This window comes from Papio anubis, chromosome 11 (assembly GCF_008728515.1).
Source record: "Papio anubis isolate 15944 chromosome 11, Panubis1.0, whole genome shotgun sequence".
NCBI classification, from domain to species: Eukaryota; Metazoa; Chordata; class Mammalia; order Primates; family Cercopithecidae; genus Papio; species Papio anubis.
In genome coordinates, this window is record NC_044986.1 from 94,012,542 (window position 1) to 94,027,895 (window position 15,354).

Sequence of the window (15,354 nt, forward strand, 5' to 3'; positions counted from 1 at the left end):
GTTTGTGCTGCTGGTAATGCTTCCACTACCATAGCAATAAGCTTAGGCTAGCCTGCTGAAAAATGAGGGATTAGGTTAACAAAGCCTCCAGATATCCCTGATAGCCAAGCCATCTGAGGCATCAGCTAAGACCCAAATATGAGTAAGCCCAACTAAGAACAGCTGAACTCTGCCCAGACCAAAGAGACCACTCAGCTAAAATTGCTGATCTTCGCTTGATCCCGGGAGGTGGAGATTGCAGTAAGCCAAGACCATACCCCTACACTTCAGCCTGGGTGATAGAGCAAGACTCTATCTCAAAAAAAAAAAGAAAAAGAAAAGAATAAAGAAAATAGCTGATCTACAGAATTGTATGCTAAATAAAATAGTTGTTGGTGGAGGCCTTGGTGGAGGCTGCAGTAGTTTGGGGTGTTTTGTTAAGGAGCAATGAATGGCTGATACATAAGTTGGTACCAGAAGTGTTATGCTGTCATAGTGAAAACCCAAAATATGTGGCATTGGCTTTGAGACTGTGGGCCAAGGCTGGAAATGTCAAAAAGAAACTGCTAGTCAAGCTGAAAGAAGTGACAAGCAAATGGTCAATGGAAACTATGAAGCAGTGAGAAAACTGCTAGATAGAAACAGGAAAAATGCTGACCCGTGTTAGGCAGCAGCTCAACAATTGGCAATAGTATCCCCTGCACTAACATGAAAGATAGAAAAAGCACCTAAAAAAATGTCAGATATGGTAAAGGGGGTTTCATTCAAGGCAGAATGGTGAAAACATCAATTATCAAGTTGTGCATAACAAGAAACAGAAAACAGGGAATTAGCTAAATTGTGCTAATTGTGTAAAGCACAATTTAGAGGAAACACAGAGGAGCCAGGACTGGAGAGTGAAAACAGCCCTTCATCTTTTAAAAGGTTTTCAAGAAAGAAATAATGCCCTGAGGGTAAAGATGAAATCAAAGTGTGGCTTTCACAACCTTTGTTAAGATTTCAGGAAGATTGTAGTGACATCAGCAAGATGGCAGCCTAGGAGATTCCAGCCTTTGTCCCCCTACATAAAACAATAATTAGACAGATATCCATGAACAAAAAAAATGCTCTGAGAGTGCTCAGGAGTCCAGTTAAGAAGTTGCAGCAGGCCGGGTGTGGTGGCTCACGCCTGTAATTCCAGCACTTTGGGAGGCTGAGGCAGGCGGGTCACCAGGTCAGGAGATCAAGGCCAGCCTGGCCAACATGGCGAAACCCTGTCTCTACAAAAAAAATACAAAAAATACAAAAATTAGCTGGGCATGGTGGCGGGCACCTGTAATCCCAGTTACTCAGGAGGCTGAGGCGGAAGAATCACTTGAACCCGGGAGGCAGAGGTTGCAGTGAACCGAGATCCTGCCATTGCACTCCAGCCTGGGGGACAGAGCGAGACTCCATCTCAAAAAAAAAAAAAAAAAAAGAAATAATCAAGAAGTTGCAGCAACGCAGTGAAGAAAAACAAAAAGAAGAGAAACTAAATTGTACAGAAAGGGTAGGAAGAACAGTTTCATGTTGTTTGCATTATTCCATCTCCTAGGCTGGCACAGCTCAGTGCTGAGAGAAAAATCACCAGTCCATAAGTTCCCCTCACAGGGAAAAAGAGCAGAGTAGGCCATCAGCTTCCTGAAACTCTGGGTGCGCTGCCTGAAGAATCTGCTTTATTTTCACCCCACCCAGATCACTGGAGAGACTGGCATAGCTGAGACATCTGGAGATGGCTAGGAAAATAGCAGGGCAGGCCGGGCACAGTGGCTCATGCTTGTAATCCCAGCACTTTGGGAGGCCGAAGAGGGCAGATCACGAGGTCAGGAGTTAGAGACCAGCCTGACCAACACAGTGAAACCCCATCTCTACTAAAAATACAAAAATTAGTTGGGCATGGTGGTGTGTGTCTATAATCCCAGCTACTGGGAGGCTGAGGCAAGAGAATCACTTGAACTCAGGAGGCAGAGGTTGCAGTGAACTGAGATTGCGCCACTGCACTCCAGCCTGGGCAACAGAGCTAGACTCCATCTCCCCAATCTCAAAAAAAAAAAAAAAGAATAGAAAAGAAAAGATTATGGAAGGGCAGGCCTGTCAGTATCAACTACGTGGAAGGTGCCACAGCAGTCTCTGGTGACCTGCTCGTCAGAGGACTCCAACAACCTTTGACACTGAAGACCTCAACAGCCATTGCAGCTATGGATTCTGCAGAAAAGGAGATGTCATTGTGCCTCCCTACAGAAGGAGCCACCGCTGGGCCACCATGAGCTGGAGCTTTCACCTTCCTTCCTCCTGCCTGCAACCACATGCATGCCCGGACTCCAGAGTTATGGTTGCTCCACTCATACCTGTGCTTCAGACCCCAACCCACAGCCACTCATGAGCATCCATGCTGCAGAAACAGACACTACTGCCTCAGTGGGAATGACTGAACCTCAAACATTGAAGCTGCCACCACAGCAGGCACACCTGTGCCTTGGGTCCTGGAGCCATAATTGCTCCTCATTGGAGAAAAAGAGAACAGGAGGACCTCAGTAACTTTCACCTCTGAGGACCCTAAGAACTCTCGGGACTTTCTCAGATACCCACAGTCTTGGTCACTAAGAACCCCCACAATCTGCCAAAACCGGCCTCAGGTGAGGGAGCTACATGGAAACTACACAATTGCACACTTCCTTGAGATGAAATCACTGCACCAACCCAGCTGGCACCCTCACACACACCTGTAGGTAAAGCTCTTTTCCCATGAAAACTAGTTCATAAATTCTGGAAGAGTTGAGTGCTTCCTCAAATGTGTAGACATCAATACAAGGCTATAAGAAATACAATAAATCAAGGAAACATGACACCACTAAAGGAACACAATAATTTTGTAGTATCTGAACTCAAGGAAATGGCGTTCTACAAACTGTCTGATGATTAATTCAAAATAATCATCTTAAAGAAGCCCAGTCACAAAACAAGCCTTAACAAATATAAGAAGACAAATCATTCCAAGTATCTTTTCAGACCGCAGTGGAATAAACTAGAAATGAATAACAGCCAAAAAGCTGGAAAATTCGCCAACGTGGAAATGAAACAACACACTCTTGAACAAGCATTGGGTCAAAGAGGAAATCAAAAGGGAATTTTAAAAGTATCTTGAGACAAATGAGAATGAAAATACAATGTACCAAAACCTATGGGACACAGCAAAGGCAGTAAGTACTGAGGCGGAAGTTTATAGTAATAAATACCCTCATTAAAAAAAGAATACCAATGTCAAATACACAACCTAACTTTTCAACTCAAAGAACTAGAAAGAGAACAATAAGCTAAGCCCAAAGTTTTAAGAAGGAAGAAAATAAGAAAAAGAAGAAATAAATAACAGAAAAGAAAAAAAAAGAAACAAACAGAGTGGGTTGTTTGAAAAGACAAACAAAATGGACAAACCTTTAGCTAGATTAAGAGAAACAAAGGGAAGATGCAAATAAATAAAATCAAAAATGAAAAAAGGACACATTGCCGGGTGCAGTGGCTCAAGCCTGTAATCCCAACACTTTGGGAGACCGAGGCGGGTGGATCATCTGAGGTTGGGAGTTTGAGACCACCCTGAGCAACATGGAGAAACCCCATCTCTACTAAAAATACAAAATTAGCCAGCTGTGGTGGCACATGCCTGTAGTCCCAGCTACTCGGGAGGCTGAGGCAGGAGAATGGCTTGAACCTGGGAGGCGGAAGTTGTGGTGAGCCGTAGATCACGTCATTGCGCTCCAGCCTGGGCAACAACGGCAAAACTCCGTCTTAAAAAAAAAAAAAAAAAAAAAAAAGACACATTACAATGGATGCTTCAGAAATAAAAAGGATCATAAGGAACTAATTTGAATAATTTTATGCCAAAAAACTGGATAATCTAGATGAAATGGACAAATTTCTAGAAATACACAATTTGCCAAAACTGAATCAAGAAGAAATAGAAAGCCTAAACAGACCAATAACAAATAAGGAGATTCAATCAGTAATAATAATAATAAAATCTCCCAATAAAAAATGACCAGAACCAGCTGGCTTCATGGGTGAATTCTTCAAAACATTCAAAGACTTAGTCCATCTTAAACTCTTCCAAAAACCAGACAAAGAAACATTTTCAAACTCATAACATTTTCAACATTTTCAAATTCAAACGTTTTCAAACTCATTCTATGAGGCCAGCATGACCCTGATGCCAAAACCAGATAAAGGTATTACCAGAAAAGAAACCTATAGGCCAACATCCCTGGTGAACGTAGGTGCAAAAATCCTCAATAAAGTATTAGCATTCTGAATTCAAGAGTACATTAAAAGGATCATACAACATGACCAAGTGGGATTTATTTCTGAGACGTAAGGATAGTTCAACATTTGCTAATCAATCAGTGTGATACAATACTTTAACAACATGAAAGGAAAAAAACCACACAATATGACCTCCTCAATAGCCACAGAAAAAGCATTTGATAAGTTCAACGTCTATTCAGAATTAAAACTCTCAACAAAATAAGTATAGAAGGAATTTACCTCAACACAATAAAGATGATATATGAAAAGTCCACAGTTAACATTGTAATCAATGGGGGAAAAAAACTGAAAGGTTTTCCATACAAAGATCCAGTGCAAGGAAAGGATGCCCAAAAAGTTGCAGCCAGAGCAGTTAGACAAGAAAAAGAAATAAAAGACATCCAAATCAGAAAGAAAGAAGTAAAATTATCTCTATTTTCAAATGACATAATCCTATAAATAAACAAACAAACAAAAAAACCCCTAAAGACCCAACAACAATAATAACTGTTAGAACTAATAAATTCAGTAAAGTTGTAGGGTACAAAATCAACATCCCAAAATCTATCATGTTTCTATATACAGTAAACTATCCAAAAAGGAAATCAAGAAAACAATTCAGGGCCGGGCATAGTGGCTCATGCCTGTAATCTCAGCACTTTGGGAGGCTGAGGAGGGTGGATCCCCTGAGATCAGTAGTTCGAGCCCAGCCTGACCAACATGGAGAAACCCTATCTCTACTAAAAATACAAAATTAGCTGGGCATGGTGACACATGCCTGTAATCCCAGTTACTAGGGAGAGTGAGGCAGGAGAATCGCTTGAACCCAGGAGGCAGAGGTTGTGGTGAGCCAAGATCGTACCCTGCACTCCAGCCTGGGCAACAGAGCTGAAACTCCATCTCAAAAAAAAAAAAAGAAAGAAAGAAAGAAAAGAAAGAAAAGAAAAGAAATTCAGGCTGGGCATGGTGGCTCACACCTATAATTCTAACTTTGGGAGGCCAAAGGTGGGAAGATTGCTTGAGCCCAGGAGTTCAAGACCAGCCTGGGCAACATGATGGAAACCTTGTCTGTATCTAAGAAATACAAATATTAAGCTGGGCATGGTGGCGCACACCTGGTTCCAGCTACTCAGGAGGATGAGGTGGAAGGATGGCCTGAGCCCAGGAGGTGGAGGTTGTAATGAGCTGAGATCATGCCACTGCACTCCAGCCTGGGTGACAGAATCAGACCCTTTTGAAAAAAAAAAAAAGAGAGAGAGAGAGAAAGAGAAGAAGAAAGAAAGAGAGAAAGGAAGGATTGATTCAATTCAAAATAATAATAACAGAAACAATAAAATGCTGAGGAATAAACTTAAAAAGGTAAAAGGCTTGTAAAATGAAAATTATAAAACATTTGTGACACAGTTAAATGGAAAAACATTCTGTGTTCATGGATTAGAAAAATTAATACTGTTAAAATGTTCACACTATCCAAAGTGATCTACAGATTTAATGCAATCCCTATGAAAATACCAATGACATTCTTTACATAAGTAGAAAAAATTCTAAAATTCACATGGAACCACAAAAGATCCCGAATAGCCAAAACAATCATGAGAAAGAAGAACAACACTGGAGGCACCACACTCCCTGATTTCAAAATACATTACAAAGCAACAATAATCAAAACAGTATGGTACTGGAATATAAATAGACATATAGACCAATGGAACAGAATAGACATGCATCTATGGTCAATTGATCTTTGATGAGGTGCCAAGAACACAGAATGAGGAAAGGACAGTCTCTCAAGAAGTGGCTTTGGGAAAACTGGATATTCACATGCAGAACAGTGAAATTGGACCCTTATTTCACACCATATACAAAAACCAAGTCAACATTTTGAATGTAAGACCTCAAACCATAAAACCACTAGAAGAGAACATAGAGGAAAAGCTTCCTGGCATTGGACTGGGGAATGATTTTTTGGATATGACATCAAAAGCAGATAACAAAAACAGAAATAGAAAAATGAGATTGCATGAAACCAAAAAGCTTCTGCATAGCAAAGAAAACAACCAACAGAATGAAAAGGCAACCAACGGAATGGGAGAAAATATCTGCAAGCCAAATGTCCAATAAGTAATTAATACCCAAAATATATAAGGAATTTATGCAACTCAATAGAAACAAACAAACAAACAAACAAAAAACCCTGATTTTGAAATGGGCAAAGGACCTGAAAACTCAAAACACATACAAATGTCCAAAGGGTATATGAAACAGTTGCTCAATTTCATTAATCATCAGGGAAATGCAAGCCAAAACCACAATGAGCTATCACCTAATACTTGTTAGAATGGATCAGAAAGATGAAAGATAGCAAGTGTTTGCAAGAATGTGAAATAAAGGGAACTCTTTTACACTGTTAGTGGGAATATAAATTGGTACAGCCTTTATGAAAAAACAATATGGAGAGTCCTTAAATAATTAAAAATAGGCCGGGCGCGGTGGCTCAAGCCTGTAATCCCAGCACTTTGGGAGGTCGAGATGGGAGGATCACGAGGTCAGGAGTTCGAGACCATCCTGGCTAACACGGTGAAACCCCGTCTCTACTAAAAAATACGAAAAACTAGCCGGGCGAGGTGGCAGGCGCCTGTAGTCCCGGCTACTCGGGAGGCTGAGGCAGGAGAATGGCGTAAAAACCCGGGAGGCGGAGCTTGCAGTGAGCTGAGATCCGGCCACTGCACTCCAGCCTGGGCGACACAGTGAGACTCCGTCTCAAAAAAAGAAAAAAAAAAAAATAATAATAATAATAATTAAAAATAGAACTGCCTTATAACCCAGCAATCCTACTTCTGGGTATATATAGTTAAAGAAAATGAAATCAATATCTCAAAGAGATAGTTGCAGTCCCGCGTTCATTTCAGCATTATTCACAATATCATAATAATCAGGATATAGAAACAACCCAAATGCCCATCAAGGGATGAATGAATAAAGAAGGTGTGTAAATGGATAAGGCATATGTGTGTGTGTTACGTATATACATATATGTATATAATGTATATATTATACAAATATATATATAATGGAATATTATTCAGCCTTAAAGAAGGAAGTCCTACTGTTTGTGGCAACATGGATGAAACTAGTAGACATTATGCTGAGTGAAACAAGTGAGAGGCAAAAAGAAAAATACTGTATGATTTTACTTAAATGTGGAACCTATGCAGTGAGCCAAGATTACACCACTGCCCTCCAGCCTGGGCGACAGACTGAGACTCTGTCTCAAAAAAAAAAAAAAAAGTGAAACTGTAAAACTCGTAGAAACAGTAGAGGCCAGGAGCAGTGGCTCATGCCTGTAATCTCAGCACTTTGGGAGGCTGAGGCAGGCGGATCACCTGAAGTCAGGAGTTCGAGACCAGCCTGACCAACATGGCAAAAACCCATCTCTACTAAAAATACAAAAATTAGACAGGTGTGGTGGCAGGCACCTGTAATCCCAGATACTCAGGAGACTGAGGCAGGAGAATTGCTTGAACCCAAGAGGCGGAGGTTGCAGTGAGCCGATTGCACCTCTGCACTCCAGTCTGGGCAACAAAGCAAGACTCCATCTCAAAAAAAAAAAAGAAAAAAGAGGCCGGGCGCGGTGGCTGAAGTCTGTAATCCCAGCACTTTGGGAGACCGAGACGGCGGATCACGAGGTCAGGAGATCGAGACCATCCTGGCTAACACGGTGAAACCCCGTCTTTACTAAAAAAAAAAAAAAAACTAGCCGGGCCAGGTGACGGGCGCCTGTAGTCCCAGCTACTCGGGAGGCTGAGGCAGGAGAATGGCGTAAACCCGGGAGGCGGAGCTTGCAGTGAGCTGAGATCCTGCCACGGCACTCCAGCCTGGGCGACTCCAGCCTGGGCGACAGAGCGAGACTCCGTCTCAAAAAAAAAAAAAAAAAAGAAAAGAAAAAAGAAAAAGAAAGAGAAAAAAGGAAAAGAAAAGAAACAGAGTAGAATGGTGGTTATCAGGGGTTGTGGGGAAGGGAAGATGGGGAGATGTCGGCCAAGGAGTACAAGGTTTCAGCATGCAAGATAAGTAAGTTCTAGAGATCTAATGTACAGCAATGTGACTATAGTTAACAATATTGTATACTTGAAATTTGTTTATAGTGTGCTTACCACAAAAAGGAAAAAAGGTCATTATATGAGGTAAGAGTATATTATTACCTTGCTTGTGGTGAATATTTCAAAGTGTATACATATATCAAATCATCAAGTGGTTTACCTTAAATACATACAATTTTTAATTATCAACTATACCTTAATAAAGTCGGGGGAAAAGACCTCAGGAATATTTAAGGTGGTGCCTAGTAGATTATCTCGTCTGGACAAAAGGGATCCTCCGACTTTTATGAATATAAAGTTTGTCTTGTTGTGGCCTTAATCTTGTCTTAATCTTTTGTGAATATAAAGTTGTGTCTCATCTGTGGCCTTAATCTGTATGGCCTGATTGAACATATTTCCACATGTGTACTGGCCATTAATTTCTTTTCTGTGAAATGCTTTCATTTCTTATCATTTTAGAGAAGGGAATGTTCTTCTAGGGAACATAATGAGCTGGTAAGTTTCTGGGTTCTACACGATGAATTCATTCTAGCATGACCAGTTTTCTAAACCATCTGAACCCTTTCTATTATTCTGTCAGGGCAATGTTGGCAACTTTACCTCATTTAATTTGGGCCATCGTTTTAAGTCTCAATGCAGAAGATTGTTAGGATGGGCCACAAGCATCCTTGCCAGGATGTTAAATCATGAGTCATGGAAGACTCACACTGATGTGAATCCCCATCAATAAACTCTCCCCCATCTGGGTTTATATTCCATTCCCCTGCCCACACAAACAATACCTTCAATATACACTTTCATACTTGCTCTCCTGGCTACTAGTACATATTACCCAAGTCCTGCAGGTTTCGGGGTGAGGAGGATAATACATTTTCTCTTATTATAGGGACAGTACTTCCCGGCCTAGACCTTCCTGAGACCAAACCCAGTTATTTGTCTAGATGCAGTAAGAATAAACAAAGGCAGATTTTTAGAAGAACAAGTGCCATCTTGCAATCTGTCTGCCTTAGGTGAGACCTTTGCCTGGTTTCCAGACAGTGGAATTCTGCTCTCTCCTAACTAGAGGGAGGGGCTGCTTCTGTTGGCCGAAATGTTCAGGAGACTGGTATTTCAGTGTTTTCAAGTGCATCTACCTAAATGGAGGTGATGCTCATTATATTCCCTGGAAGAATATCCCCTTCTCTAAAATGATAAGAAATGAAGGCATTTCACAGAAAAGAAATTAATGGCCAGTACACATGTGGAAATATATTCAATCAGGTCATACAGGTTAAGGCCACAGATGAGACACAACTTTATATTCATAAAAGATTAAGATAAGATTAAAGCCACAAGGAGACAAAACTTTATATTCACAAAAAGTCTGAGGATCTCTTTTGTCCAGATGAGATAATCTACTAAGCACTACCTTAAATCTTTTTCCGCAACTTTACTGAGTTATAGTTGACAATTAAAAATTTTATGTATTGGCCGGGCATGATGGCTCACACCTGTAATCCCAGCACTTTGGGAGGCCGAGGCAGGTGGATCACGAGGTCAGGAGTTCAAGACCAGCCTGGCCAACACGGTGAAACCCCGTCTCTACTAAAAATACAAAAAATTAGCTGGACATGGTGGCAGGCACCTGTAATCCCAGCTACTTGGGAGGCTGAGGCAGGAGAATCGCTTGAACCCAGAAAGTGGAGGTTGCAGTGAGTGGAGATCGAACCACTGCACTCCATCCTGGGGGACAGTGTGAGACTTGGACTCAAAAAACAACAACAACAAAAATACAAGGCTGGGCACAGTGGCTCATGCCTATAATCCCAACACTTTGGTTGGGAGGCTGAGTGGGTGGGATCACCTGAAGTCAGGAGTTCGAGACCAGCCTGACCAACATGGAGAAACCCTGTCTCTACTAAAAATACAAAAATTAGCCAGGCATGGTGGTACATGCCTGAAATCCCAGCTACTCAGGAGGCTGAAGCAGGAGAATCGCTTGAACTTTAAAAAGGAGGTTGCAGTGAGCCAAGATTGCACCATTACATTCCAGCCTGGGCAACAAGAGCAAAACTCAATCTCAAAAAAAAAAAAAAAAAAAAAAAAAATACAAGCCAGAAGATAATGGAGAGCATTATAAGAAACGCCTTTCAAAACTGAAGGTCAAATAAGGAATTTTCAGCTAAGCAAAAGCTGCAGTAATTAACTACCAGCATATCTTCACTACAAACAATGTTTAAAACAGTTATTTGGATAAAAGCAACATGATTCTACATAGAAACTTGGATATAAACAAAGGAATAAATAGCATAAGATATGGCAAATATCTATATACATATCAGGCTTTTTTCTTATTTTTGATGTCTTTCAAAAGCAATATATTTGAGGGTTATCATATATGCAGAAGTGAAATACATGACAACAATTATACAGGAGACAAAGCAGAAATGGCAATATGCTGTTGAAAGATTATTTCAGTATATGTGAAGTAATATAATATTAGCTGAAGGCTAACTATGGTAAGTTAAAGATGTATATTGTATGGTAGGCATGGTGGCTTATGCCTGTAATCCCAGAACTTTGGGAAGCTGAGGTGGGTGGATCACCTGAGGTTTGAGACCAGCCTGGCCAACATGGCAAAACCCTGTCTCTACTAAAAATACAAAAATTAGCTGGGCATGGTGGCATGCATCTGTAATCCCAGCTACTCAGGAGGCTGAGGCAGGAGAATCTCTTGAACCCAGAAGGCAGAGGTTGCAGTGAGCCAAGATCATGCCACTGTACTCCATCCTGGGCAACAGCGTGAGATCCTGTCTCAAAAAAAAAAGATACATATTGTAAACCCTAGAGCAACCACTTAAAAAAAATAAAGAGGGATATAACTAATGAACCAATGTTGATGTAAAATTATGTTGTAAATAAAACTCAAATAATCCAAAGCAAAGCAAAAATAAAAAAAGGAGAAAAGAGCCGGGCACGGTGGCTCATACCTGTAATCCCAGCACTTTGGGAGGCCGAGGCAGGTGGATCACAAGGTCAGGAGATCGAGATCATCCTAGCTAACATGGTGAAACCCCGTCTCTATAAAGACACAAAAAATTAGCCGGGCGTGGTGGCGGGCACCTGTAGTCCCAGCTACTCGAGAGGCTGAGGCAGGAGAATGGTGTGAACCCAGGAGGCAGAGCTTGCAGTGTGCCAAGATCACGCCACTGCACTCCAGCCTGGGTGACGAGCAAGATTCCGTCTCAAAAAAAAAAAAAAGGAGAAAAGAACAGATGAGATATTTAGAAACATAATGATGATAGATTTAAACTCAACCATATCAATACTTACATTAAATATCAATTATCAAAACACAATACTTACATTAAATATCAATTATCAAAATATTTACATTAAATATCAATGATCAAAACACTTAATTCGTCAAGTTGGATTAAAAAATCAAGATCCAAAAGTATGCTGACTACAAGAAACTGACATTAACTACAAAAACACAGAGGTTAAACATAAAAGGATGAATAAAGACATATTCAGGAAAAATGAATGAAAAGACAACTGGAGTGGCTAGATTAGTATCACACAAAGTGAAAGAGAGAACAATGAATATTACCATGAATCAAGTGGCACATTTTAGAAAGATTTAATTTACCAAGAAAATACAACAATTTTAAATTTGTATACTCCTAATGAAAGGATTCAAAAGATAGGCATACCTCATTTTATTGTGTTTTACTTAATTGTACTTCACAGATTTTGTACTTTTTACAAATTGTGACAACCCTGTGTTGAGTAAGTGTATCAGCACCATTTTTCCAACAGTTCATACTCACTTTGTGTCTCTGTGTCAAAATATTTTGGCAGTAAAGTATTTTGAACATATGCACATAGTTTATAAAGACATAATACTATTGCACACACTAAACTACAGTATAGTGTAAACATAACTTTGTTTGCACTGGGGGACCAAAACTTTTATGTGATTTGCTTTATTACAGTGTGTGGAACCAAACCTACAGTATCACTGAGGAATGTCTCTACATGAAGCAAACACTGATAGAACCAAAAGGATAAGTGAGTCAATTCTCCATCACAGTTGCAGATTTCAACACTCCAATCTAAGCAATTATAAAACAAATACATAAAAAATCAATAAGTGAAGCAGCTCCACTGTCTGAGGTAAATACCCAGGGTTCAATGTCTCCCACCAAGAAGATTAAGGACACAGACACACATGAGGAGTTTAGGAGCGGAAAGTTTAATAGACAAAAAAGAAGACAGAGAGAGAAATCTTCCTCATGCTGAGAAAGTGGGTCACCCAAGGGAGAGTTTCCAGGTTGAGGGTGGGATTTGATCGATTTTGCAGAGAGGCTTGAAAAGGCGGTGATTGATATACATAGGGCCCAGGGATTCATGTAACCAGGTGTGCCATTTACGTAGTCCACAAAGGAACTAGCCCTCCCACCCTCATCTTTCATTATGCAAATGTGGCTTCTACCTGGCTGTCGCCATGACACCTGCACACGTGGCTTTACCTGGCTGGTGCCATGACACCCACACATGTGGTAACAAAGAAAAGGGAGGGAGAAGTCTACATGTTGGAATGTACCTGGATTTCAGGTGCAGCTGCTGGCATTTACATATGCAAGCTTCCAGCTTGCTTGCAGCTTGACTTTTCAGGCTGTTTTCTGTTAGAAAAGAAGTGGTTTTGGGGCTGCTTTTTATTAAAGGAAAATGCTACCAAGAACTCTTTTACCCTCACTAACTGCCTAAAATAATTTATTAATAACTCCTCTATTGTAAGGATATTTAAGGTTTGAACAACACTGTCAACCGACATGCCCTAATTGGCATTTACATAACACTCCACCACAAAACAGCACTCTTTTCGTTCCTGGCCGTCTAAGGATTGACTGCCATCATGAATGACACAGTAACTATCTGAATTAGAAAGTTCATGACCAACCAACTACTTCAGAGGAAACAAATGATGATTGATGTCCTTCATACCCTGAAGGCAACAGTACCTAAGACGGAAATTTGGGAAAAACTCGCCAAAATGTACAAGACCACACTGGATGTCATCTTTGTATTTGGATTCAGAACTCATTTTGGTGGTGGCAAGACAACTGGCTTTGGCATGATTTACGATTCCTTGGATTATGCAAAAAAAAATGGACCCAGACATAGACTTGCAAGACTTGGCTTTTATGAGAAGAAAAAGACCTCAAGAAAGCAATTAAAGGAAGGCAAGAATAGATTGAAGAAAGTCAGGACACCACAAAGGCCAATGCTGGTGCTGGCAAAAAGCTGAAGGAGTAAAGATGCTGCAACGATGTTTTCTGCAGCCATCGTGGATTTTTCATGAGAAGATTAATAAACTAAAAACTTTCATGTGAAAAAATAGAACACCACAATATGCATTCAAGTGCACATGGAAAATAGATCAAAGAAGGTCATTTCTAGGCCATAGTATGTCTCAATAAATTTGAAAGAAAGAAATGAAAGTATGTTTTCTGATCACAGTGGAATTATGTGCCAAATCGGTAACATAAATATAACTGGAAAATCTCTCAAATATTTGGAAACTAAACAATAGACTTTGAAATAACCCATGTAGCAATGAAAAAAATTACAAATGATATTTGAGATATCTTAAATTAAATGAAAATACAATATATAAAAATGTGTGGGATATAGGTACAGCTATGCTTAGAGGAAACCTTGTAACATTAAATACTTATATTAGAAAAGGAGAAAGATCTAAAGTCATTAATCTGGCTGGGCACAGTGGCTCAAGCCTGTAATCCCAACACTTTGGGAGGCTGAGGTGGGTGGATCATCTGAGGACAGTAGTTTGAGACCACCCTGGTCAACATGGCGAAACCCCATCTCTACTAAAAATACAAAAATTAGCTGAGCGTGATGGTATGTGCCTGTAATCCCAGCTATTCAGAAGGCTGAGGCAGGAGAATTGCTGAACCTGAGAGGCAGAGGTTGCAGTGAGCCAAGATCGCACCACTGCACCCCAGCCTGAGTGACAGAGGGAGACTCTGTCTCAAAAAATAAATTAATTAATTAAATAAAATCATTAATCTAATTTCCCACAGTAAGAAACTAGAAAAAGCAGAGCAAATTAAACTCAAAGTAAGCAGAAGTAAGGAAATATTCAAGATAACAGTGAAAATCAATACATAGAAAATAGATAAATGATAAGAAAAAACAATAAAATAAAAAATTGAGCCAGACACAGTGGCTCATGCCTGTAATCCCAGCACTTTGAGAGGCCGCGGTGGGTGGATCACGAGGTCAGGAGTTCAATACCAACCTGGCCGAGATGGTGGAAACCCTGTCTCTACTAAAAATACAAAAATATTAGCCGGGCATGGTGGTGGGCGCCTGCAATCCCAGCTATTCAGGAGGCTGAGACAGAGAATTGCTTGAACCCAAGAGGTGGAGGTTGCAGTGAGCCAATATCACGCCACTGCAGTATGGATGACAAAGCGAGACTCCATCTCAAAAAAAAAAAAAATTTTACAGGTGTTCAAGAATAATTAGGGAATATATAAACAAATGTTGTCAATAAATTTGACAAATAAAACAAAGAGATTCCTCAAAAGATACAAACTACTAAAGCTCATTCAAGAAGAAATAGATGGCTGGGCGTGGTGGCTCATGCCTATAATCCCAGCACTTTGGGAGGCCAAGGTGGGTGGATCACTTGAGGTCAGGCATTTAAGACCAACCTGGCCAACATCTACTAAAAATACAAAAAATTAGCTGGGCATGGTGGTGGGCACCTGTAATCCCAGCTACTCAGGAGGCTGAGGCAGGAGAATCACTTGAACCCGGGAGGCGGAGGTTGCAGTGAGCCGAGATGACACCACTGCACTCCAGCCTGGGTGACAAGGGTGAAACTCCGTCTCAAAAAAAAAAAAAAGAAAAGAAAAATAAATAGATAACCTGAATAACCCTATATTAT

The 15,354-nt window shown here is 40.5% G+C and overlaps 1 pseudogene; it reads left to right on the forward strand.

Annotated features, from left to right (window-relative positions):
* Nucleotides 1–11,749: 11,749 nt before the first annotated feature.
* On the forward strand, nt 11,750–14,185 carry LOC116269541 (annotated as a pseudogene).
* Nucleotides 14,186–15,354: the final 1,169 nt, after the last annotated feature.